This window comes from Amblyomma americanum, chromosome 1, assembly GCF_052857255.1.
Source record: "Amblyomma americanum isolate KBUSLIRL-KWMA chromosome 1, ASM5285725v1, whole genome shotgun sequence".
Classification (NCBI taxonomy): domain Eukaryota; kingdom Metazoa; phylum Arthropoda; class Arachnida; order Ixodida; family Ixodidae; genus Amblyomma; species Amblyomma americanum.
In genome coordinates this window covers 278,062,062-278,087,232 of record NC_135497.1, presented here as the reverse complement: position 1 = coordinate 278,087,232, position 25,171 = coordinate 278,062,062, and the positions used below count along the sequence as shown (strand labels likewise).

Sequence of the window (25,171 nt, the reverse complement as noted above, 5' to 3'; positions counted from 1 at the left end):
GGATCTTTAACGTGCACTGACATCGCAGAGCACACGGGCGCCTTAGCGTTTTGCCTCCATAAAAATTCCTCATAACATTGAAGGGTTCGTGCAGAAAGCAGGCGAAAGGCTCGTTTTCGGTGCCACGAATGTCCGGACCCCGTATAGTATCTTTTACGGGTCCAATTGGACTTATTTTTGCAAATGTGGCGGAGAGTTTGAAGGATGCTTCACTCCCGCCACCGGTTGGCCCGGTATTGCACTGCCTCCGGGATCGACCTTGTCTTTAGCGCGTCTTTACTATCCTGTCTTTCCATCCCATCTTTCAACTCTCTTTCTATTATCTGCACGTGGTAGCGATTGTGGCTCGGCTTGGGCCAGTGAGCAGGCCTGTGCACTTTCCTTCCTTTCTCTCTTCCTGGCAGCAACACAGAGAGACAGTGCCACCTTGTTAGGTGGCAAGCCTCTGCCTCAGGGTTAGTGCGAAAGGGCAGCAGAACCAGTCTTGCGCTGGTAAACATGGCCGGCCCTGCGTACCATGCAAAAATAAAAGAAATCTGTGTGTAAGATCTCTTCCTCGTATCCTTGTCTTTATATATTTGCAAAAGTTCGTGGATGTGAATTCCTTCCTTTCTGTCCCTGGCGTTTCTTGTTTTGATTTATTTTTTACGCAGACCAAGGTTAAAACTCATGGTTGCTAGAGCATTGCCTGTGCGTGTGGCTTGCTCAGTCTTGTTTTCCCGTTTGTTTCCACATTGTTTTCCATGTACGAAGGGATGCGCGTTACCGCACTTTCGACGTGTATGTGCGTGCGTGCGCATTCGGGACTCTGCGCAGACATCACGCCCCCTCCCCGTGTGCAGAACTTTTGCCCTTACCGTGTCGTCTGGCTGATGAGAGGGTCGTCTGTTGTAGCTTGCGGTGTGCAGCAAGCTACAACTTGACCCGCTGAATTGTGCAGTGGCTTGGTACAGGTAGTGGCAGGTTAGGTGTCAAAACGCTCGTGGCCGCAGATGTGGATGGAGCCGACGGGACGGTAAACGGGGGACGACGCTTCATTATTTCGTGGTTCATTTGAAAAACGTTAAAGCACCAGGGAGCCGAGCTGTCAGGTTCTGTTCCTTTTTTTGTGTTAATGGTAGTAACTTGCAGTCTGGTAACAGCAACAGAGCTGTGAGGATATACGCCATTGCTTTTTTTATCGTAGAGTATTACAGCTATGATTTTCTATGGGAGTCTCGGTTTCGTCGGTCTGTGACGTCAGAAGGGAGTGTGTACAACACCGCCCTAAGTCTGTGCGCGCCTAATCCTCCTACAAAGTTTGCCCTATAAACTACAGACGCCGCCAATTCGCCCAGCTTTCCGTTCTTCTCAGTGTAGTCCTCCGAGGGGCTTGGCATGGAAATGCAGACTGTGGGGAAAATTATTGAAATTCGGTTTGAACCGAAAAAGGTACGCATATTTGACATGTGCGCTGCAGTTAACTGCCTATCGAGCAGGAGTTAATCTCACACAAAGTGCGGAAGCTAGGGGCGTGATGAGATGGTGTGCCGTTTTAAGTTGTGCATTTTTGCATATCCCTACGCTACCTTATGCATGCAATCTGCAGACTGGGAGGCTCCACGTCGTCTGCTAGCGTAGCGCTGTTCACATCACCCGCTTATAGGGCAGTTACTTGGTCAAGCACGTTTCTCCGTTGCATGTGAGCACACTATGAACCGCGCATAAGTGTCGCGTAAAGGTCACGGTCATCTTCTGGCTGTGGCGACGATTCAGTGGCACTCCCATATCGCTGTCGCCAACACGCAGACCACGTGATTCCCGAAGCTTTTGTTCAGCAGCCCAGTGATAACAGGGCAACCCACCTATTAGAAATCAACCTCCACTCGGTCTTTGTCGTCGTTTCTGTCATTGAACCTCCGTTTGTTTTTTTCTTTTCATTGTCGAAAACATTTTCTTCTGCAGTTAAGCACTGCTATAAGTAACCCGCTTCAATGGGGCGCTGCTAACTTCCATTCATCCATCCAAACTCATTTTGCACGCCACATAGCTGTCATGCGGCGAAAGTTATCTAACTAAAGCCTGGCGACAGCTCTTGCCTGGCATACTTTGCTCGCTTCGCTGGGGAACACGTCGCGGAAAACAACTGTACAGTCGCGAGTAAAAAATATTAGCGCAAATCACTGGCGATCAGAATTTGTATATCTCACCGCGCGGCGCTGCGGTTTGCAGACCTGCCCATCGGGCCGTTTCCATATTTGCAGCACAGGGGGAGGGGGGACGGCAGGTAGTAAGCTTTATCAATCGCGCCATCACCCGAGCGTCGGAGTGCCGACCCTACGTGACTGTGCATGCGGCACTTATTTTGGCTCGGTTGTCATGAGCAAAGATGGCTCCTTTTTTATTACTGTTTTTTTATGTCCGTAATAGTTTGTCAAAAGGAACTCGCGGGAACAATAAATGATAGCGCTGCTTTTAGCGAGTATTACACAAGCTCGAAAAACAGATAGAGTTTATTTTTCCTATGCAACTAATTCACACAAGTCACTTTGTTGGGAAAGTGTAGTAAGATCATTAAAAGGAGCACTATCCCATCAATTCAGCAAAAGAAATATGGAGGATAGCCAGCTAGCTGTCGTTGTGCTAGAGCAAACACGTCGTTGCACTAATGGCGTGCACAGGCCCCACCGACCCTCACAACGCTTTGAAGGCGCTCAGGGAAGGAGTCAAACAGGCTGCTTGCAAGGTCAGGAAGAGCCTGGAGCCTGCTCCATTCCTCTTGAACCGCCGCCCAAAGGATATCTGGCGATGACTCGTGCAGCTGCCTTACAGCTAGTCGCTTTTTCATTAACCCCCATATGTTTTCAATTATATTCAAATCTGCTCCCTTGGGAGGTCATGGCAGCTCCTGGATGCAGAGCTGTTCAAGCAGTTGCCAAGCGCAGCGCGGCTGAGTTTGCTCGCAAAAATAACTGCTAAACAAGCAGAAAGAACAACTATCCTATTCTTCACCAGTTGCCTGCGGGAGCAAGGCTGCGCTAAAAAAAGAGATAGGGCGGGACAGAAAAATAAATTTTGCTGCGCCGCGACAGTCATCTGAACCCCCCTAATACTGTAGAATGGGAACGGCCCGGCGCTCTCGTTATCAGCCTCTTCGTCACCCGCAGCGCCACGCGTTGTCATTCCGGCGCTCCAGTGTTCGGTCATGTGTGCTAACCTTTTTTTACTCGCGACTGTACTTTAATTTTAAAGAGCCATTGTTCTATTTATACTATGCTGGCACCAGGGTTGTATATCTTACGGTGGCAAGTCCGAAACCACCGTCCGCTGCTGCTTCGATGCGAAGCGTGTTAGGCCTAGATACGCCTACCAAGCGGTAGGTGCGCTGCCAGAGCGCCGGCGGGCGACACATTGATGCAAGAAGCGCGTCACAAGCGTAGGTGAAATGTATTTTCGGTTCTAGGTTACAGGTAAATGTATCTATTGCCATTTTTATGTATCGTATTATCGACCTATTTCGAGATTGCCTTCTAGTTCGGTTCCACTGTATCAGCAAAGGGTCGAATGGGTGATTTAATGAATTTAAGCCAATCGTTTATGAAAATTATTGAACCTGGTATCCAAGAACTCTCCCTTGCCACACTACAGAGTCGAGTGGACGGGACGAGGACTCGCATGTGTTAACGTTTGCCAACTGTGATCTTCCAAGCAACTATGGTAACGTCAGTGTTCAACTCGCTGAATTTCAGGCGAAGTAGTTGACGGGCAACAACATCAAAAGCTCTAGCAGAACCTCGAAATGCGTAGTGTAGAATCTGCTCTTCAAGCAGGATGAAATCGTTAGTAAATGAAACCAGTCGGCGTTTCACCTGAAAATATGACGCAGTTTGTGCTGATGAGGTGTGAAAAAATGAAAGACTTTCGTTCGGGTAGTCCGTTGTGAACAGGGAATAGGCTGCCGTAATTTTTCAGGCAACGCTAGTGGATGGCGTGAGTATAATTAAGTGGAGAGCGCGCATCCCTCGTTTTGAACAATTTCCCCAAGCTCTCCGTCTGCTTCCAATTGGAGGTAAGAATGCAGAATCCAGTAGTAGTAATTGCGGTTGATTGTTGCCACAAAAAGGAAGGAAGAGATATTACCAGCCGCGGCGATTGCTATCTGATATCTTCAGCACCCGAGTTGCGGCCGGTGTAATTAAAGGGACAGCGAGAGGATAGCAGGGAACAGTACAGAGGGTGACAATAGCGCGAAAGGACTGCTGAGAGCTTTATACACTCTTTACAATATTTGGAAAAATATATATAAAAAAAAACAGTTTTACGAGTGTCATGTATGAATGAGTACATTTCAATATTTAAAAAAAAAAGTTGAAATTGATGACGTCCGCTCTGCAGTAGGAACGAAGTCACAGGCCTATTGAGCCGCCGCGGTGGCTAAGTGGTTATGGCGCTCGGCTGCTGGCCCGAAAGACGCGGGTTCCATCCCGGCCGCGGTGGTCGAATTTCGATGGAGGCGAAATTCTAGAGGCCCGTGTACTGTGCGATGTCAGTGCACGGTAAAGAACCCCAGGTGGTCGATATTATCCAGAGCCTTTCACTACGGCGTCCCTCATAGCCTGAGTCGCTTTGGGACGTTAAACCCCCATAAACCAAACAGGCCTATTGAATACATTCTGCAAGCGGAATCGGTGAGTGCTGTATCTATAAGGAAAAGGTTCATAATGTCAAAGTGTAGAGCAGGAACGCAAGTCGGCCCTGCAAAGAATTTTGGGAGCGAAAATATTTCAGTGAACAAAACATCTGATCGTTTTACTTGAACCATGCATGCCTCTGCCTGATTCAGTCTTTTCAGCTGCTTCGCTGTCACAATTAAAGCATTTCTTAAAAACCGTCATGTCCGTATTTTAAGCTGTTTCTTTGTTCTTGTTTACTTTTGGTATTAAGGTAATTCTTGTTTGCTTGTTTTGTCACGCCTGTTTTGCGATATCTTTGTCATTAACCAACTTCCGAGTACAGCCCTACAGGCCTTCATGGCTTGGGCAGATCTGTCTTAAAATTGTAAACATGTTTTCTGAATGTCATGTGTCTGCTACGATATCAAATGCGGGGCTGCCCAGTCGCGAAGAGGCAAAAAGCCTTTCTGAAACATGGCAGGACTGAAGTCCCTCCTCAGGCGGGGGACAGCTCTGAATGCCGATTTTTTTCGGATTCCAGAAGCTACAGCTCCCAAGCTCATGCAGGCTACAGTCCGAAAGATGGCTGCACAATGGTCACGATTCCCGCACCGCATTTAATTAACTGACCGTCCAGTATACTCGGCGGCGAGTATCCACTCCACGCCACCCATTTCATTTTCATTTATTTTACCCTCAGGGCTTTCGCATTACAGAGCAGCGTTTCAGTGCCCCGCGTGACGCCAGCGTGGATCTCTTCGCCAGCCTCCCCGTTTCTCTCTCTCTCTCTCTTCGTTTTCTGCTTTCCCGTAGGCCACCTGCTTTCGCTTTCCTCCGGAATGTCGAAAAGGAGGAGAAAGGCGCCGACGGCAACACGTGATCGGGTAATTTACGCGCCGTACACGCGTGCGGCGTCTAATGCACGCGGCGGATGGGGGAAGACAATGGGGCGGCCACGCGTTCCCCATCGACGGCTCCGAGGAGCCATTGTCTGCTAATGAACGCCCGCTTCGTCCGCCAGTGTCGCCCGCACCTCGCTTGCTCCGCCGGTGCCCCCCCCCTCTCTTATTCCTGGGGCGGCAGTGTAGCGCCGGCCTCACTTCCGGCGGCTGCTATGGGCGTGAGCGAGATGTGCATGCGCCGACATCTTCCGTGTTGGCCTATGGGGCCTCGGCTGCAGTGCTGCTCTTGCGAAAGCGGGAATCAGTGCGGCGCAGCATGCACCCGCGGCCTCCATTTTATGTTGCTACGGTGGTGTACTGCTGTACACCGGCTGTCTGTATGCGGCGGACACATTAGGCGGGACGTTGCAATCGTCGCTGAAAGCTCCCGCGGTCACGTAATTTGCACTTCCTTTTTTTTTTTTGTCAAAAATTTAACGACGCGGGCGAAGCGACGACGCGTGGCCGGTCTACAGCACGAAACAAGCGGCGCGTCAATTGTTTTGCGCTCGTTACTCGGCTTCCCGTCTTTCAGGGGTCCGTCTATACTCTCGTCTCGCTGCCAGCCTGCACGGTATACTCTCTTCACTGAATAATTAACGTGTACACATTTTGTATCTGACATAGCATATAATAGCTCGTTTGAACGTTTCTGCTTTCCTATGTAAAGTAGGAATTTACGTGCGTATTTTTTGTTTTATTTCGAGTGCAAAGTGGCGCTGTGTTTTTAGGTCACTATTCCAGAAGAAATTAAAATGAAAATTGGTGTTTGGGGAAAGGAAATGACGCAGTATCTGTCTCACACATCGGCGGACACCAGAACCGCACCGTAAGGGAAGGGATAAAGGAGGGAGTGAAAGAAGAAAGGTGCCGTAGTGGAGGGCTCCGGAATAATATATACCGCCTGAGGATCTTTAACGTGCACTGACATCGCATAAGCACACGGGCGCCTAAGCGTTTCGCCTCCATCGAAAATTGTTTTGGGGGAGAGGAAATGGTGCAGTATCTGTCTCACATATCGGCGGACACCTGAACCGCGCCGTAGGAGAAGGGATAAAGGAGGGAGTAAAATAACGAAAGGAAAAAAGAGGTGCCGTAGTGGAGGGCTGCGGAATAATTTATACCACCTGGGGATCTTTAACGTGCACTGACATCGCATAAGCACACGGGCGCCTCAGCGTTTTTCCTCCATAAAAACGCAGCCGCCGCGGTCGGGTTCGAACCCGGGAACTCAGGGTCAGTAGACGAGCGCCCTAACCACTGAGCCACCGCGGTGGGCGGTCAGGCTCTCATGTACGTGGCGTAGGTGTCCGCCTGCTTTGATTGCGTTCCGCACACTGGGTAGGCAGCGCGCCCTCCCTGCCACCCTGGGAGGTGGCATGCAGTTAATGGTTGATCGCGAGAGATTGATCACCAAATGAACGCCGCGGCCTGCCTGTTGCTGCAGTGTTGTGGCATGTCAGCCACAACGCTGTCAGCGCTAATGCATTCATGCCACATCTCTCTCTCTCATCACCGCCACATGTATCAAAGCACGAATGAAGTGTCCGCGTATCCAGAGTGCCAGTTATGCGCCCTTCCTTTCCTCAATGCCATCTAGAACATAGTCAACGCCAATGAACACTGAAGCCGACAACTTTCGCTTTAAATAATCCTGGATTAGCTGGGCCTACACACATTAATTTCTTAATTACATATATAGCTAACTCCTGTGTATAGCCTACAGCAGACAAGCGGCACTGCAGCAATAGGCCGCGTCATATGCAACCTAACCAAGAATGCACGATTACCGTTTCTTTCTTTTGATTTTTCCGCACTGCCACACTCAGGGCGCGGAATTCAGAATATGTGTCGTCCTCTGCATAGAGGGAAGTCCCATATTAAAGTCCCATATTGACGTAAGAAAACCGGATGCTCGCAGACTGCACACAAACCCAACTAAAAGCAAGCTGTGCCGGCCAAGTTGAGCAGAAAAGACTAACGATATGCGCAAGTGTTCTTGGACATAACTAAAAGTTTTCCAAGCCAATTTAGCAAAAAAATTTTATGCCATGGGGCACACAATAAACAGCTGGCGTCACAAAACATGACTGCTTATTGCAAGAGCGCCAGGCATGGCGAAGCGCGCTAGAAATTTCAGTAAATACTGAGAAAATGTGTGCTCTCTGCCGATGACGACACACTACCAAGGTAGCCAGCATGGTGGCTCGTGCCACCATAGAAGGCCGGACCTAACGGGCACGCGGTTGTGCATCGCTCGGTGTCATAGCAACTGCGATGCCGATCTTAAGCCTACGTAGTGTTGGTGTGGGCGCATTCGATTTGCGTCCCGGGACACTCCGGATTCAGTCCAGCGTACGATTTTCTCGGGTAGCCCGAAAGCTGCCCGCATCGCTATAGCAGTGCGTTCGTTTTTCGCCTCTGGCAGCCCGCGGACTACTTGAGCTCGACTCGGGTGCGCATTCTGAGTACTTTTCGTGTTCCTGGTGGACGATATCGTGCTTTAAACTTTCACATGAGCTCCGTAGCTGCTCTCTGAACCATAGTAAGAGTAGACGCCGCGGTGGCTGAGTGGCTACGGCGCTTGGCTGCCGCCCAAAAGACGCGGGTTCGATCCCGGCCGCGGCGGTCGAATTTCGATCGAGGCGAAATTCTAGAGGCCCGTGTACTGTGCGATGTCAGTGCACGTTAAAGAACCCCAGGTGGTCGAAATTTCCGGAGCCCTTCACTACGGCGTCTCTCATAGCCCGAGTCGCTTTTGGGACGCTAAACCCCCATAAACCAAACCATCGAAAGAGTTTTTAATTTTGCATTTTCGTTATTTCCTTGAAATCCACTACACACGGACGCACGTTCGGAGCTGCGAGTGCTTATTGTTTGCTCATGTCGTCAAGAGGTTTCGTAATTGCCCAGGACACGGTTTCGAAAGGTCACGTTGGTCACGCTTTTGTGACTGTGTGTGCTCGATTGCGATGGTGTGCCGGCGGCACTGTGTACCTGTGTGAAAACATCTATGTACATGGCAGCTGTCACTTGAGCCTCGTAAGTCCTTTTCTGCTTGTTTACTGCCGACTGTGTGGACCTATGTGCCTTCAGTAAATATTTTGTTGACGAAATGGTGACCAACGCAGCTTCCTCTCTAAGTGATGATGACTTTGATGAAAGGAGAAATTTTTGCGGTTGTGCATAACGTGTCAACACCAGATTAGGAATTCAACTCGGGGGAAGTGCCTAACTGGCCGAAGTGGTTTAAGGGACTATTTGCAGTTGAGCTGAATCGAGTTAAAATAAACGGGGAACTGACCTTTAACTTCCAAGAATCATATGTCGTATTTTAGTCGCAGTTATCGCAGAGTGTGCAATTCCCTAATGTGTGCCAAGTCGTGTATCTAGTTTTCATAAGCATTTCCTTTGATGTGATGCAAAAAAGAAGTAAGCAAGCCTGAAGGTCGTGCTTCTCGAGCATGCTCATATGCTACAAATGAAATTATGGTTAATTGTAGTTCTTATGGTGTGGAAAGCGCGGCGACTCTGCATCGGAAGAGTGAATTCGCTAGATGTGCCTTTATTCATGGTTATAGCTTGAGCCGTCGTGGCGGAGTGGTAGCGTCTCCGCCTCGGAACGCCAAAGGCCCTTTCGATTCCGAGCCTCGGCACAGGTTTTTTTTTTTTTTCAGTGAATGTGCGGGGGTTTCAGTGGCTCCCATAGATGCCGCCACCGAATACGTTGGTTAGCGGCTAAGCGCAGGCTCTGTTAAGACGCGTTTATACTCGAGCGCTTAACGCGCGCTGCACGGCGACGTCACGTCGGCCAAAGCGAGACCCTCTGTACTCCATCTGCGCCTGACCGCCGACGCGTTCGGCCGCTTCGGGCGCACTCTGACCGCACTGGCGGAGACTTGGAGCATGTGTTTATTCGCGCCGAGTGCGCCAGCCGCCGCCGGCCCGGCCTGTTCGGCTCCGCGGCGAGGAGGCGCGTTGTGACGTCATGTGCCTCCTCGGAGCACCGCCATGGTGGTGGTGGTAGTGGTTTTATTAAAATAATAGTAAAAAGGAAGGAAAAGATTTTTGCTAGCCCCGGCATCTGCCATCGATACTGAAGCACCTTGAGCTGGGGCAGCGGAAATAAAGGACAGCGAGGCAGAATGGAGAGAAATGGAAATGAAAGAGGTGAGGGGACAGGAAGAGAGGATAGGGGGGAGAAGTAATATGTACAAACTATTTACACAAGAAGAAATGTGTCCAGGTTGTGCAAGTGATTAGTAAAGCTTTCACTTTAAAATTTCATTTCAACGTAAGCGAAGAGGGCCGTTACTGTGTTATTTTCTTCTTGATGAGCAGTTTTCGCTGTTTTTTTCTTCTGGCACGGTGTTGCTGATATTTAAACGATGGTGAAAAAATTGGTTTTTGAGGAAAGGAAATGACCGTATTAATTGTCTCACATGTGGGGTGTACACCCAAAAAATGCGCCGCAACGGAAAGTAGGAGAGGCGGAGTGAAAGAAGAGAGAAGACGTACCGTAGGCTCCGGAATAATTTCGGCCACCTGCGGCGGCTGTGTTTCGATGGAGGAGAAACGCAAAGACCCCGTGTGCTGTGCGATGTCAGTGCACGTTAAAGATCCCCTAGTGGTCGAAATTATTCTGGAGCCTTCCATCTACGGCATCTCATTGTCTCTTCTTCTTTCACTCCCTCCTTTTATACCCGCCGCGGTGGCTCAGCGGTTAGGGCGCTCGGCTACTGATCCGGAGTTCCGGGTTCGAACCCGACCGCGGCAGCTGCGTTTTTATGGAGGAAAAACGCTAAGGCGCCCGTGTGCTGTGCGATGTCAGTGCACGTTAAAGATCACCCAGGTGGTCTAAATTATTCCGGAGCCCTCTACTACGGCACCTCTCTCTCCCTTTCTTCTTTCACTCTCTCCTTTATCCCTTCCTTACGGCGCGGTTCAGGTGTCCAAAGATATATGAGACAGATACTGCGCCATTTCCTTTCCCCAAAAACCAATTATTATTATTATTATTACTCCTTTATCCCTTCCCTTACGGCGCGGTTCAGGTGTCCAAATATATAGGAGACAGATACTGCGCCATTTCCTTTCCCCAAAAACCAATTATTATTATTATTATTATTATTCCTTTATCTCTTCCCTTACGGCGCGGTTCAGGTGTCCCAAAGATATATGAGACAGATACTGCGCCATTTCCTTTCCCCAAAAACCAATTATTATTAGCTCAGGTGCTTCAGTATCGATGGCGGATGCCAAGGCTAGCAAAATCTTATCTTCCCTTTTTATTATTTTAATAAACTACTACTACTACTACTACTACTACTACTACTACTACTACTACTACCTTCAATGTAAACCTTGCTATCTTTCTAACGGCACTATTTGCGAGGGAATGCGCCGTGCGCGGCAGAAATGTCAGACTACTAGAGGCTTGCGCGATTTCGGGAAACACCCAGCTGACAGAGGCGCCTTTAACATACATATATCGGCGCGTTTTACAAAGATAGCTTCGAAATGACGTAACATAGTTCGTCACACTCTTCTTCAAAGCACCCGCCAACCGTTAGCGAACGGCCGCCTCCATCGGTGTACTCTGTGAAACGAGAAATATAAGTTTTTGCTTGCATGTGTTTCGATGGGCCGCGCAACCGCCTCGTATAGTCCCAGCGGCGGCCGACTACCATGCGCACGTTTCGCGGTGTTTTTAAAATGCGTCACCTCCGAAATGACGCTTCACTGAACTTCAGAATCTGTTGTAAGATGAACTTAGTCTTTGTCCATGGCATGTGGGACGACGTCATATAGGTGCACAGTGACGTCGGAAAACTGCTTTGAAAACTTTTGCTTCCATGTTTTCCCGCGGGCGCTAAGCCTACTTTCTACCTCCAGGCGAGTCCGGCTGCCGCGAACTTCCATTTGTTTGTTAAACACTGTGCGACAACTCTAGTCGCATGTGTGCGCTACCCCTTCCAGCCGTTTTTTTGTGCCGCGATGGTGGCTCATATACAGTATATGTATTTTGTCGTTTCAGCCTGCAGTGGGGAGCGCCCGGTGTGCGAGCGGCTTCGTCGTCCCCGCTGGCTCCTATGCAGCTTGAGTGGCGTCGTTGGGCCGAGATGACGGCGCTCGGCCCCTAGGCTGTGGTCGCCTCTCGTTCCGTGCCTGGCTTCCACGTGACTGCACGCCGCCAGGAACCACCGTGAGTATCCTGCTGGCGGCATATGCAGAAGCCCCAACGCATTTCTCGTTTTCAGCTGTCGACCTTCAGAAGTAGGCGTATGCTGGGTCGCCTCGTTCGGGCCACCGCAGCACGCTCTGTTTTGAGCCGCGAGCGCAGTGTACGCCATTATACGTGGTGTCGGCCAATGGGCTCAGCCGCCGCTGCCTTTTTGCTCCGTCGTCACATAAATGTGCAGCGTCTCGGCCGACGGTGTATGGGCCTGAGCAGCGATCCTCACTCACGTGCTTCCGTTAATTTCTTGGACCTTTGATTTTTTTTTTTTTTCCTGGCAAGAAAAGCCGGGAACTTGCGAAGCGCTGAAGTCAATTAACTGACACTTGTAACTGCGCGGGAAGGCTAACACAACAAAAACAAGGAAGGAACCCAGAGACAACGCCCGTGTTGTTCTCTCTCCTCATTTTCGGCTGTGTTGTGTCCATTTTGTGCTGATTGAAATGTTTCCGTGTGAGCCTTCTTAAATGTCAGATGGTGGTCCAGATTTTCAGCATTGGCAAAAAAAAAAAATAAGGGAGGCACGAACAAGAATTGCGTACAGGTGCCCACAATAGTTTTCGGCGACGCCGAAATCACAAAAATCACCAATTTCTTCGCTGGCTAGACATGCATCCAGGCACTGAGAGGTGTAATGTGCAGGCCGCACTGGGACCCACAAAGCACACCCTTCAGTACATGGGTGCGTGCTTACGCTGCGCAGTAATTAGGCTTTGTGCAGTTTTCGTGTTCCGCAAACTTTTGTGCGCACCTGTACATGTAGGTCACGACCAACCGGCTTGCGCTGTGATGCCTGCATTATGTGTGTCGTCCGCACCGCCGCTCTGACTGTTTAATTTCCTGCAATGCAGCTACCGCAGAGATGTTCGCAAACGAGAACTATATTTCTGCGATGCTGCACAAGCAGCCGCCAGAGGGAGCCAAATAAACTGCTTCAAGAGCGGCGGCTAAACTGTCGCCTAAATGTTGACATGCGACACACAGGAGCGGGGAGTTTTGTGCCCCCCCCCCCCCCCCCCCCCCCCCCCCCCAGAGCAGGTCACCTAGAGAGAGCAGCCCCAAGCCCTTTCACGCGTCGCCTGCCATCACCGTTGACAAACAGTTTGCGCAGCGTGGCGGCTGAGTGTTCGCGTTCCACCTGTCGTCTCTGGAAGTTGCGCAAGCCCCTCGAAAGACGGAGATAATGGCCATGCGCTTCCTTTATTGGGCTCTGCGAGAGGAGCGTCCTTGTTTCTGTGGCGCAGCGTTCCCCTGTGTGTAATCATCTTTCGCGCCACCGCAGCGAGAGGCGCGCCTCGAAGACGGCGAAGCGCAGGCCTCTCGGCGATGGAAGTTCGCGGCTGCTGGAGAGCAGAGCTGACGTGTCCTTCCTCCGAGCGGCCTCTTGAGCCCACCCCGTCCTGATCCCTCCATGCCAGCGGTCGACCGCCGCCTTGGCACCTCGAGGGGACCGACTCCTTTAACTCCAGCCGCACCACTCTCTCCTTCGCATTGCCCCGGGCCTGTGTGTCTTTTTTGGAGGCTCCTCCGCATACGCGCGCGAATCTGTACGCAGCTGTCCTTCATTCCGTGTGCCTCTTATCCGTGTACAGTTCAGTAACCTCGTATTTGCAGACCGCGTATGTGCGTGTGGGGGCTACTTCGTCCATTTCCCCTGCCATGATTCGGCGCCTCTCGTGGAGCGCAGCGTTCGAACACGCCTGGAGTGGGGACCGGTAGCGGTTGCTTGCCCGATCTCCAGCCTCATTTCAGTCCGCCCAGGGTCTCAGTTCGGAGCCAGCACCTCCTGAATAAATGGAGCAGCTCTTCTTCCCGAAGCCGCTCCATATGTTCTTCCGGTCCCCGAATCAGAACAGCTCCTGCGGTCGTGTGCGCCTCGACAGGCTGCGGGAACGTAATGGAAGGACAGTTCCACTCTCTGCGCGGAAGCACGTGGACGGGGCACGGTATCGATTTGCCTGCTGCTGCTATGGCGCAGCGGAAATCAGATGCGTCGAGTGGAGTGAGAGACTTTGTGCCTCGCTCCGTCGACTCTTGGCGCACGTTTTAGTCCAGCGTGCTGGCTCTTTGGTGAAATGCTTGTCGGCCACGACTTCCCGTTGCGATCGGTGGCGGACAGCGTCAGGAAATCGATACTTCTGAGCGGGCCTTCGAATGGAAGCGAATGTTTTTGGACGTATACGCACACGGGCCACTGTGCCGTGGAATGGAATGGCTGCAAATCCGCAGCTCTTACATAATGTGGACAGTGTCCGTCTTGTTGCGTCGCTGAGATAAAATGGAAGAAAAATCCTATCGGGGCTAAACTGCTGGCATGTGTATGCGCTCAAAGTTGGCCAGAGGTGGTTTTCTTTTACACTACATCTGGGTGACTTGCCTGAATCGGGGGAGAGTTAATCGATAGACGGCATCGTACGCGCCGGTGTCGGGCCGAAAACGATGCTTTCGCAACAGCCGAACCCACGTCTCGTTCGGGAGGTTTGGGGGCCAGTGTGTTGCGCGTATCGCGTTCGTCCGCTTTTATCATTCCGCCGCCGACAAGAGCTGGCGCTGCCAACGTTGTTTTTCTTTTTTTTTTTTTGTAGACACTGCTGCATACGATGTGGACTTCCGTGTAATTCTCCCCGAGTCAGGGAATTCCCCCGCGTTTTGACTTAGTATAAAACAAAAATACCGCCTAATGCCGCCTCTGTCGAAAATTTTAGCGAGAAGAACCGAGCGGCTAAGCTGAGGAAATTGTTCTTCGATTTTCTCTGAGTGTCGTTACAGTCCGTACACGTGCAGCGTTTCACACAGCGTGCAACGATGCGGAAACTGCGTCCAGCTATAACTGACTGACTGACTGTAAGGCACATGACTGCGCCGCGTATCCTAATAGACGTTGGAGACCACGGTACTTGCACTTCGTCGCACCAGACTGCCTTTGTCAGACTCGCAGTTATTGAACCCTCTGGTTACATTTTTCGTTGTCCGCGAACAACTTTTCGGGCGCGTGTGTAGCCGACGCGAAGAGGCGTGCTAGCGTTGCAATGTTGGGCGCTAAGTGTGAAGTTTTTGTCGTTGATGACGCCTCCTTAGATTTTTCGACCACGATATGTTGCTCCCGAAGCCCAGCGTTTATCTGCGTCTACAGCCGAGTGCGCCCACCCGCGGCGCGTGTGGGCTGCACGTGTATGGCGAGCAGCGTGCATGCGCCGCTGCTTTCTGCGTGATACCCTCCGCTGTCGCTGCACGCGCGTTGCTTCCCCCGTTGTTGCTGGCGCTGTTTGCGCACGCGGCCCCAGTCTCCCCTAGCTTGGCGCTTTCTCTCTCTCTCTCTCTCTCTCTCTCTGTGCCCCATCGCTATCCTTTCCCGTTTCGGCGAGACAGGAGCTTTTCTTCTCGTTTTTCTCGAAACGAGCGCCGAAGGAAGAGCTTCGTGGAAAAAAAAAAACAAAAAAGGAGAGACGAGTTAATCATCGCCGCCTGTCTCGCGCCGCCGTGTGCGGTGTCCGCGAGGAAGACGGCGGTGCGTGGCATCCTCGCGTCGCGCCTGCGAAGATGGCGCTTTTTGCGGAGCAGCCGCGCGGCGCTCCCCGGTCTGCTTTGCCCGACGCCCTGTTTGTTACTGCTCCCGCTCGAGATTCGCTCGGAGTGTTCGACGACGAGGGGGTCGCTTCGCGGCTGCTTAGCACGAAGGTGCGCCCCGGTTGGGAGCGGTTTATTCTTCGCGCCGAGGGCGAAAAGAAAAAAAAAATAAAGCGTTTGTGGAGATAAGAGTCGTGCGTAAAGACTGGGCGTGCACAGGGTAAGTTTCTCGAGCACTGCTTGCGTGGTCTGGTCCGTCTGGGGCGTGTCGGCGCGTGCAAGACCGGCCGACTGTGGTTCAGCGCCTTGCAGTTCTCTCGCGCTCTGCTCGCTGAGTTGGAGAGTGCTACAGTCTTTCCGATCACTCCTCACATTGTGAGCCGCTCGTTCCGTTTTGTCGATCCAAAGCGATTAGCGTACGGGACACGCTCCCGAAGCGATGTCAGCGGTATCGGTCATATGTAACGTCTTCTGGAAGGAATGACCAAGAACTGAGTGCTCTTGTCAAGGTGGAATACGTATGCAACAAACAAAACAAATTTAGTTTTCTGCTTCCTACTGGCCACCATAAAAGCGTTTTTCGTTGTGACCCGCTGGGGGCTTTCACCCCTGCCGCACGGTCATTTCGAAGGCCCTCGAACCGATAGTCTATCGACTCAAAGGCCAATCGAGCGCTGCTACACGGGCGGCTCCGACGGCCATCGAGTCAACGGAGCACGGCGGAACTCTATCGAGGTCTCGAGGGCCTTCGAGCGGAGGCTCCGTGCACTATCGGACGCGGAGCGCACACGGCAACGCTTGGGAAATAAAACCATTGCAGTGTTATCTCTGAAAAACATGCGAGTTTGAAATACACCGCTTATTTTGCAGAGAAAAAAAAGACAGGCCTGGCTGCAAAACACTGCGGCAAGCGTGATGTCTTGGCTGCCAGCGGCACAAAAACAACCAACGCCAGCTTCTTCAAAAGTCCATGAATGCTACAACAGCTACCTTGTTCAAGACAACGAAGTTCATTTCAAGAGTGATTGGTGTTACTGTAACCAATAAACATTTTGTTATAACCTTTTCAGCTTAAGCTTAGCATGCCAGCAAAATTATTGGTGGCGACGGTGGCGCCACAACACCCTGGTGTAAGGTGATGGAAACTCTCGACGGCGACTAAGTTTGCCGCGTGCCATGCAGCAGCGGCACATCTCCGTCGATTTCGATAGCAATTGAGAATATGGAAGCCTCTCGACTCAATAGTCGCTGTGGCATTCGAACGCTGAACCCACGATAGTGGGATCGAAGCCTTAGCGGCCGCACTTGTCTGGGGGCGACACGCAAAAGACGCCCGTGTGCTGTGCGATGTCGGTGCACGTTAAAAGAACCGCGACTGGTAGAAGTTGATCCGACCCCCCCCCCCCCCCCCCCCCGCAGTATGGCGTCTCTCGCTGTTCACCGTGCAGTAACTGCGGGACGTAAACCCTTCAGGGCATAACACTCTGCAGCCTTCTGAGGTGCATGGTAGTGTGCCTTATGATTTTGCCGCGAATAAGTTTGCGAACACGAGGACATATGGCACGAGCTACTACATTAGCACCGTTATTGCTCATTGGTCAGCCCCGTGCTGCAGCGTAGACGGAGGGGTTATAATAATAATAATAATGATGATGATATTAATAATAATAATAATAATAATAATAATAATAATAATAATAGGTTTATGGGGAATGGAAAGGCTCAGTCGCTGTCACACTACGTGTATAATTCGTGTCGTGTAATTCTAATGCCGTTGGTTACTCAGCTGCGGAAGCGCACAGCGTAGCGAATGGTCGCTGTCGCCTCGCTTTTAAGCGCGCTGCCGCGGTGATGATCGAGCGTGCGCATGCTGCCCACCTATGGTTGCTGAATACGACAGGGCCGCCGCCGTTCGCGCACTACCTTTTTCAATATCCCCGCGCAGCAGGGTGCGTTCTGTGGCATCGCACGATGTCGGCCTTCACATCTGCATAGCCGCGGTTCGAGAACCCGCAGACACATCCCGACCATCTCAGACCCCCAGGGCCTGCCCGTTTCGCTCGCATCTCTTCGTGGGCGTGCACACAGCGCCCAGGTGTACGCGGTGCCCAGCCAAAGCTCGCCGCTTGCTCGTTGTGTGCGCGTCATCCTTTCGCCGCCTGCCTTCCGTGTCGATGGAGCCCCGAGGGCCCTGGCACTCCCCGACGTACACTAATTGATGAAGCCGCGAGGCGTCCCCTCTCCCTTACTCGAACTGTCTCGGCCAGCCTACGGGCGCGCGCGCTGCGCTCTGAAATCTCATTTGTAACGGCTAATTAGAAAGCGCCGCTGTGACTTCCAGCCGCGCGTGGAGCTGTCGGCTCTCTCTCGACGTAGTATCCCCCGCGGGCTGTGGTGAGTGGTCGCCTTCGTCCTTCTTTCTTGTGCGTGGGGCACCACGGACCGTTGCCTTGCGGCGCATGGGGCGCCGCCATTTGCGAGCAGCATCCGCTGGAGCCAGCGGGGTCTGCGCAGTAACGCGGTAAGCCTAACTCGCTGCGACCGATCCTCAGAGGGACTTGGTGATGCGGAGCGCACCATGCAGCGCTTAATGAGCGGTCAGAGTTCCCGGGTTCGAACCCGACCGCGGCGGCTGCGTTTTTATGGAGGCGAAACGCCAAGGCGCCCGTGTGCTGTGCGATGTCAGTGCACGTTAAAGATCCCCAGGTGGTCGAAATTATTCCGGAGCCCTCCACTACGGCACCTCCTTCTTCCTTTCTTCTTTCACTCCCTCCCATATCCCTTCCCTTACGGCGCGGTTCAGGTGTCCAACGATATATGAGACAGATACTGCGCCATTTCCTTTCCCTCCAAAAACCTATTATTATTATTATTATTATTATTATTATTATTATTATTATTATTATTATTATTATTATTATTAGCCATCGTGGGCACGGCGCTGTTCGCGCGGGATGCCTAGCTTGTAAAAAGTCAACGTTGACCTGCGTTTTGGGAGGGAGGCTGGCGGAGCGCGTGCGTGCGTGGTCACTGGAATCGGAAAAGCTCGAGCTCCGTGAGCGCAGTGCGCGTTGAAAGCGGCGCTGTTTGTGCGTACATGCAGGGTGAGTGAAAAGTTCCCGGGGCGCAAGTTCTGCTTTTTAGCCGAGTGTGTTCTGGCACTGAAGACGCCTGTGGTAGCGATACCGAGGCTCGCAGAGGTGATGTACAGATACTTCCCCCCACCTTCTGCGGAGATTTTGAGGTTCGAGTGTGCCCCAATATACACGGCTCAGAAGAAGCAGACCCTGTGACCTGGGAACTTTTGACGCACCCTGTACGTGCCTTCATTCGCACCTGCCCATGTAGCGTCATCGTCTGTAAACGCAGCTGCTTGTTTAATTCAGGAATGTTAAAATGCTAGGCCGGTTCCTCTGCGTAGCTGTTGGTGCCTGCACACTGCTGCTCGCCCCGTTATATCGAATGGGGGGGGGGGGGGGGGTTGCAATTAATCGTACGTTCACGGGTTTGTTTATGGTTGACAGAAGAATCAGTTACATCTTTCCACGCATTAAAAGGGTCGGACTTTATGCAGTGCTTAATCTTTTCATCGTTGTTTATTGGCAGGGGTGGATTTGTGGGTGTCTCTTGAAGGGGCGGTTAGAGAGGTGAGTTGAGTCTCTCTGCGGCAAAAAAAAAAAAAAAAAATGGGGTTCCGCATTATTTTATCCGAGAAAATTTCTATAAATGCGGCAGTGAATGGAGGGTTGCCTCGCCTTGGTTGGAGCCGCATGATTGCGCGGGTTCTTTGTGGTTGGTGCTTGCTTTTGTTTTTTACCGACTGATTTTGTTTTCCAGTAGCGCGTAACAGAGTTAACTTGCGTTCGCTTCGTATGCTGCACTCTCTAGAGCGCCTAGAAGGAACACGGACTGAGACTTGTCATAGCATTGGAAACCTCGCGAAACGCAGCTATATAGTCGGATACAACTCAAGTCTGCAGTGAAGCTCCGACCACATTCACGACCGCCGAACAGAATTCCTCCGTGACAAAAAAGTACACCGTGTTTACAGCTCTTCTTGTTAGCTAAACAAGAAGATAGTCGGAGTTGAAATTATAAGCTCAAAAAGCTATCATTGGCCCACTGTTGGTAACCGTTGGTAACCGCGGTTGGTAACCTTGGCCCACTGTTACCAACCGCTGTTTTTAAAAGTTGTATGCTACTTTATAAAGTCGTGTTGGGCACTGCGATGCATTCATTCGGCAGGAAGGTTTTCTACAGGCCTGCACACGCGCATCTGGGAAGAGAGCAGTATTTGAGGCTGTGGAACTCAAGCTCAGCTCACTTTTCCTCGCAAGACAGCCTCGTGAATGTGTGCTGAACTGTTATTTTTTTTTATGCCCGTGTCTCGTAGATCGGCCATTTGTGCATGTGCGCGTGGGTGTACTGCGAAGACGGCGTTGTCAGGCGGCGGCTGAAATGGAAAGCGTCCAGAAGTGTTGCTTTCACAGGAGGCGGCCCCGATCGACGCAGCCCGCAGAGCGCGAATCGGCGTGGGGGGCGGTTTCTCGACGTCGTCGAAGCTTTTTCTTGTCGGCCGTGCGACCTCGAACTGCCACAGCCTGCGATGCGCTCTGGTTACGCGTCCGACTTGTGTGCGCAGAGCCGGCGCGGCTGCCTCCAGACGCCCAGCGCCCACTGCGCAGTTCCAACCCAGCGGTTGCGGTCTCTAGCCACTACTGTATACGTCACCGATCAACCGTGCGCGCTGAACAGCGACCACGACTGGGCCGCCGCTTTCGCGGTTCATTCGGGCGCCTTGCACTCGGAGACCCCATGTGTGTGGCCGCCCTTGAACTTGAGCGCTCTACCCCTGGAAAGTCGCGCAATCAGAAGCTGTCCGGGGCGCACAGGAACGCATTAATTTGAACGTAGTCTCATTGGCGCGGAATTTGAGCGTTTTTCGGTTTAGCCACCGTGTTTTTCTCGGCCGAGGGCCGGCGGACATTCCCGGCTAAAGCGGCTGGGCGTTGTGCCGAAACGGAGAGCAGCAGCGTGTGAGTGGCTGGCGACTTGTGCGCACCGTTGGTTCCGTTCGCTTCAAACTGGAGAGATTCCGGGCAGCCACTCGCCGACACGCTTGCCGGCGACGCGCGCCTCGCCCTCTTCCCGAGGAAGAAAATCCGGCAAGGATTCAAAGGCTCGATAACTTTCCGCTCCGCTTGGGCCCGTTGTTGTTTCTTCAGTCGGGGCCGCCTCGGATGACCCGTTGGAGGGACGGCGGGTGGATGGAAGGGAAGTAGTCCCCTTTTTAACAGTGCCCGCGCACCAGCCAGAACACAACGCCGCAGTCGCTGATCTACTGTTCTTTCGTTCCCGAGAACTTGATCACGCCCACATCCGGCCTTGAAAGCGCCGCTTCAGCACCGTCTAAATGCCTATACTAGGCAGTAAGCAGGAGTTAACTGCGTAGTAATGGCAGCGGCAGTAATAATAATAATAATAATAATAATAATAATAATAATAATAATAATAATAATAATAATAATAATAATAATAATAATAATAATCAGTTTTGGGGGAAAGGAAATGGCGCAGTATCTGTCTCGCATATCGTTGGACACCTGAACCCGCGCCGTAACGGAAGGGATAAAGGAGGGAGTGAAAGAAGAAAGGAAGAAAGAGGTGCCGTAGTGGAGGTAGCAGCAGCGGAGTTTTTCTAGCAAAAACACAAGAGAATCCCTGTGTCTAGAGTTTGTTTTGTTCGGCTCTTACTCGGGGCGAGTTGAGTTGGCATTTTTTTGCAGAGTTGGGGTCATCGATGAGGGACCATATATGAGGGGAGCACGAATACAAAAAAAAAAAATTCGATGTCACTGCGGAAACCCACATTGCAATAATGCGAAAGCATTGACGCCTCTTCGGCACTCGTGGCCTCTATTTGCTCCTCTTTGCCTGAGAATTTGTAGCGATTCGTCTATAATTTCCACCACGCTTCGTTCCAAACTTTCAAATTTGGCGCCGCGCATTGCTTCTGTCCACACTTCGGGTTACGTGGCACACTTCCGGCGTTTCAAAATTTGGCGCCACTTTTGCCCTGGCACGGCCACTTTTTGCACATTTTTGGCTCTAATTAACTTTTCATCCGATCGTCACTAAAATTTTTCCGCCGCATCCTCACATCATCCCCCTTCGATTATAACCAATTTTTAGACGTTCTGTCTTTCTAGTTTCCCACAATGGCTGCGGACACGTTTTGATGACATGAAACCGCCGACGCATCCCAGTAAAACTTGCGCCTTAATAAACACTGTATTGCGCAACAACAGCGACAGCAAAATAGGCCACTCCTTCCGGCTGCGTTTTTATGGAGGAAAAACGCTAAGGCGCCCGTGTGCTGTGCGATGTCAGTGCACGTTAAAGATCCCCCAGGTGGTCGAAATTATTCCGGAGGCCTCCACTACGGGACCTCATTCTTCCTTTCTTCTTTCACTCCCTCCTTTATTCCTTCCCTTACGGCGCGGTTCAGGTGTCCAACGATATATGAGACAGATACTGCGCTATTTCCTTTCCCAAAAAAACCAATTATTATTATTATTATTATTATTATTAGCCCTGGTTCCCTGCTCTATGCTCTCCGAAATCCTCTCGTCTCCGCTCTTGGTGCCAGACTCAGGGGGAAATAGAAGAGAGAGGGAGAAAAAAAGAAGGAATTGGAGGAAAAGCGCGCAATCCGTATACGTCCGCGGCTCAGTTTTGCCTGGGCAACGGGTCGTTTTTTTTTTCTTCAAAACTTCGCTCCGCTGTGTAGTGATGACGGCTGCTTATTTTACGCCCTCGCGTTATCATTTCTGGGCCTTATTAATAATTCGCGCTTATCAATCGTGGCGCGCCGCTCGTGCGGAGCCGTTATCGCGACGTAATTGATTTGCCCCCCTCGTCTGCCGTTTGCTCGCCCGGTGTGCTGTCCTCCGTTTCCCTTGCGCCAAATATGACGGCCCGCAGAGCCGAACGCGGCGTGCTATCGCTCCAACCTGGCACTGGGCGCTGCAGTGTGTATACCTGGCTGTACCGACACTGGAACGTGTACGGACGCGATCATACCCTCGTCTCGGTGCGCGCGGGCTCACCGCCGAGGCCTCGCATTTGGATGGGCTTCACTTATCGCAGCGGGGCGCCTGACCCGGGGGAGGGGGAGCGTTTAGTCGTCGGATAATAATGGCGCACGTGTTCGTTTCGCAGAACGGGCGAGGCGATGAGGCGGCGCCGGTAATGGAATGGGCTGTCGTGAGCGGGGAAGGTGTACGTACTTCCGTATACGGCCGGATCCCGCTGCGCGGAAGCATGCAGCGTCGGCGCCTCGGATTCATTAGTGTATCGGCCGCCAGTTTTAAATGACGCCTCTTGGATTGGTTCTTCACTTTCTCGATGATCGGCGCAGCGAGTGCCGATCGGTGCGCGTTTGCTCACCTGGTGGTCTTCCCTGTGACTAATAATAATAATAATAGTAACTGGTTTTTGGAGGGAAAGGAAATGGTGCAGTATCTGTCTCATATATCGTTGGACACCTGAACCGCGCCGTAAGGGAAGGGATAAAGGAGGGAGTGAAAGAAGAAAGGAAGAGAGAGGTGCCGTAGTGGAGGGCTCCGGAATAATTTCGACCTCCTGGGTATCTTTAACGTGCACTGACATCGCACAGCACACGGGCGCCTTAGCGTTTTTCCTCCATAAAAACGCAGCCGCCGCGGTCGGGTTCGAACCCGGGAACTCCGGATCATTAGCCGAGCACCATAACCACTGAGCCACCGCGGCGGCCCCAAAGGGCGAAATAATGTGCCAGAACTTAAATCAAACATGCTGCAGGTGTCTGAGCACAGCACTGGAGTTCGAAAAACTCCCTTGCGGGCCCGAAGTCTCCTTAGCCGAAGCGCAGTGCTGTTTCAAACGTGAACTGTCATGACAGCAAAGGCGAACGCTTTCTTTGTCGTGAAATATTTAATTTCACACTTTTGCTTTGCCTTTCTGGGAAATAAAGACAAAGCAGTGCCTGTTTATTCTTTTTTTCGTTTATTTTGCTTCTAAATTTTCCTCTTTTTAATGGTCCGCCATTTCCGTCGAACGCTTGTAGTGGCCTTTACCCTGAGCGGACCGCGAAACCTTCCTCTCCTCGTCGTCGACTTACTTGAAACTCGCTCTTGAACAATTCACGCGCGCACATTACGAGCATTTACTGCTCGCCCTCCGCCTTCCTCTTGAGTTTGTTAAATCGCCTACTGCGGCGTTCTTCGTTTAATAATAATAATAATAATAATAATAATAATAATAATAATAATAATAATAATAATAATAATAATAATAATAATAATAATTGTGTTTGGGGGAAAGGAAATGTCAGAAATATCGTTGGACACCTGAACCTCATCGTAAAGGAAGGGATGAAGGAGGGAGTGAAAGAAGAAAGGAAGAAAGAGGTGCCGTAGTGGAGGCCTCCGGAATAATTTCGACCACCTGGGGATCTTTAACGGGCACTGACATCGCACAGCACACGGGCGCCTTAGCGTTTTGCCTCCATAAAAACTCAGCCTCGTTTGCATTTCGCATTTCTCACCGTGAACACGTACGTGCACACGGCTTTCGTTCCATTCCTGCCTGCTCTTGCTTATTTCCGTTTTCGAATTTGAGTTGTCACTCTGAGCCCGGGGGATAAAAATAAAGCCGCCATCGCACGAATGGCCATAGCCCCCCCCTCTTCTGGAGAAAACCAATTCTTGGTCGGTTTACCTCCACCCCTTGCTTTCTTCCCGCCCATTTTCTCCATCCCCGTTGTGTTTCTTGTTGTCTTAAAATTTTATTCTTTAAACTTTCGTTCCCTCTCTTCTTTATTCTCAGCCGCCGCGGTGGCCCAGTGCTTACGGCGCTCGGCTGCTGATCCGAAATACGCGGGTTCGATCCCGGCCCCGGAGGTCGAAATTCGGTGGGGGTGAAATGCCAGAGGTACGCGTCTACTGTGCTGCGTCAGTTGCACGTTAAAGAACCCCAGGTGGTCGAAATTATCCGGAACTCTCCACTACGGCGTCCCTCGTAGCCTGAGTCGCTTTGGGACGTTAAACCCCATTTGCCAACCAACCACCTTCTTTATTCTCGAATCTGAATCTAGCTTCACATTTCCCTTTCTATTTGAACTTGTACACTTCTTTATTGTCACTATTATTCTGGCGCTATGGGTGCCAACTAAGGATTGCCCATTGACATGCTTCGCTTCTTGGGTAATTCGGAAGCGGGGAAAAGAGCCAGTGGGGTTGAAGAGGGGGGGGGGGGGGGGGGGGGGGGGCATAACGGCTTCTGCCCTCGTCCCGACAGTTCTGTTCAGCGCCCGGGAGGCGGGAGCTGCGCCATGCCGGCCGATGGCCAAGTCCGAGACCAGCGGCACTTCGTGTCGCTTCGCTGGCTCGCGGCGGTCTTTCCCCGAAGCCCTCCGCGCCTTTTCTGCGGCAGGCACCGGTGCCCTCGGTGTGGTTTCGAATTTCACGTTCCATTAGCTCGTGCGTAACAGGATAGAAGGCCGCCGCCCGGGCCCGCGTCGCGCACAGTGGTGCGCGGCCGTCCGAGCGCGGGGCGTGCCTCGCTGGGCAGCAACGCGCGCGGGCCACGCATTCCGCGTGCTCGGGTCCTTCCGCGGTGCTGCACGGAAGTGGGCGAATCGGTGCCTGGCCCTGCTGCGAATACAAAACGCGCACTTTCAGAAAAGAAAGCCATTCGTCTCTCGAAAGCTCATTTCTCACGCCTACGAGACG

The 25,171-nt window shown here is 51.7% G+C and overlaps 1 protein-coding gene across 2 annotated transcripts in view; it reads left to right on the top strand.

Moving 5' to 3' along the window:
• Evi5 (ecotropic viral integration site 5) overlaps positions 1 to 25,171 on the top strand; it is a 227,066-nt gene that overhangs the window by 54,159 nt on the left and 147,736 nt on the right. For both annotated transcript variants that reach the window (XR_013311273.1, XM_077649323.1), the window contains exon 2: positions 11,631 to 11,798. The gene's annotated coding sequence lies outside the window, so the exon portion shown is untranslated. The remainder of the gene's footprint in view (positions 1 to 11,630; positions 11,799 to 25,171) is intronic.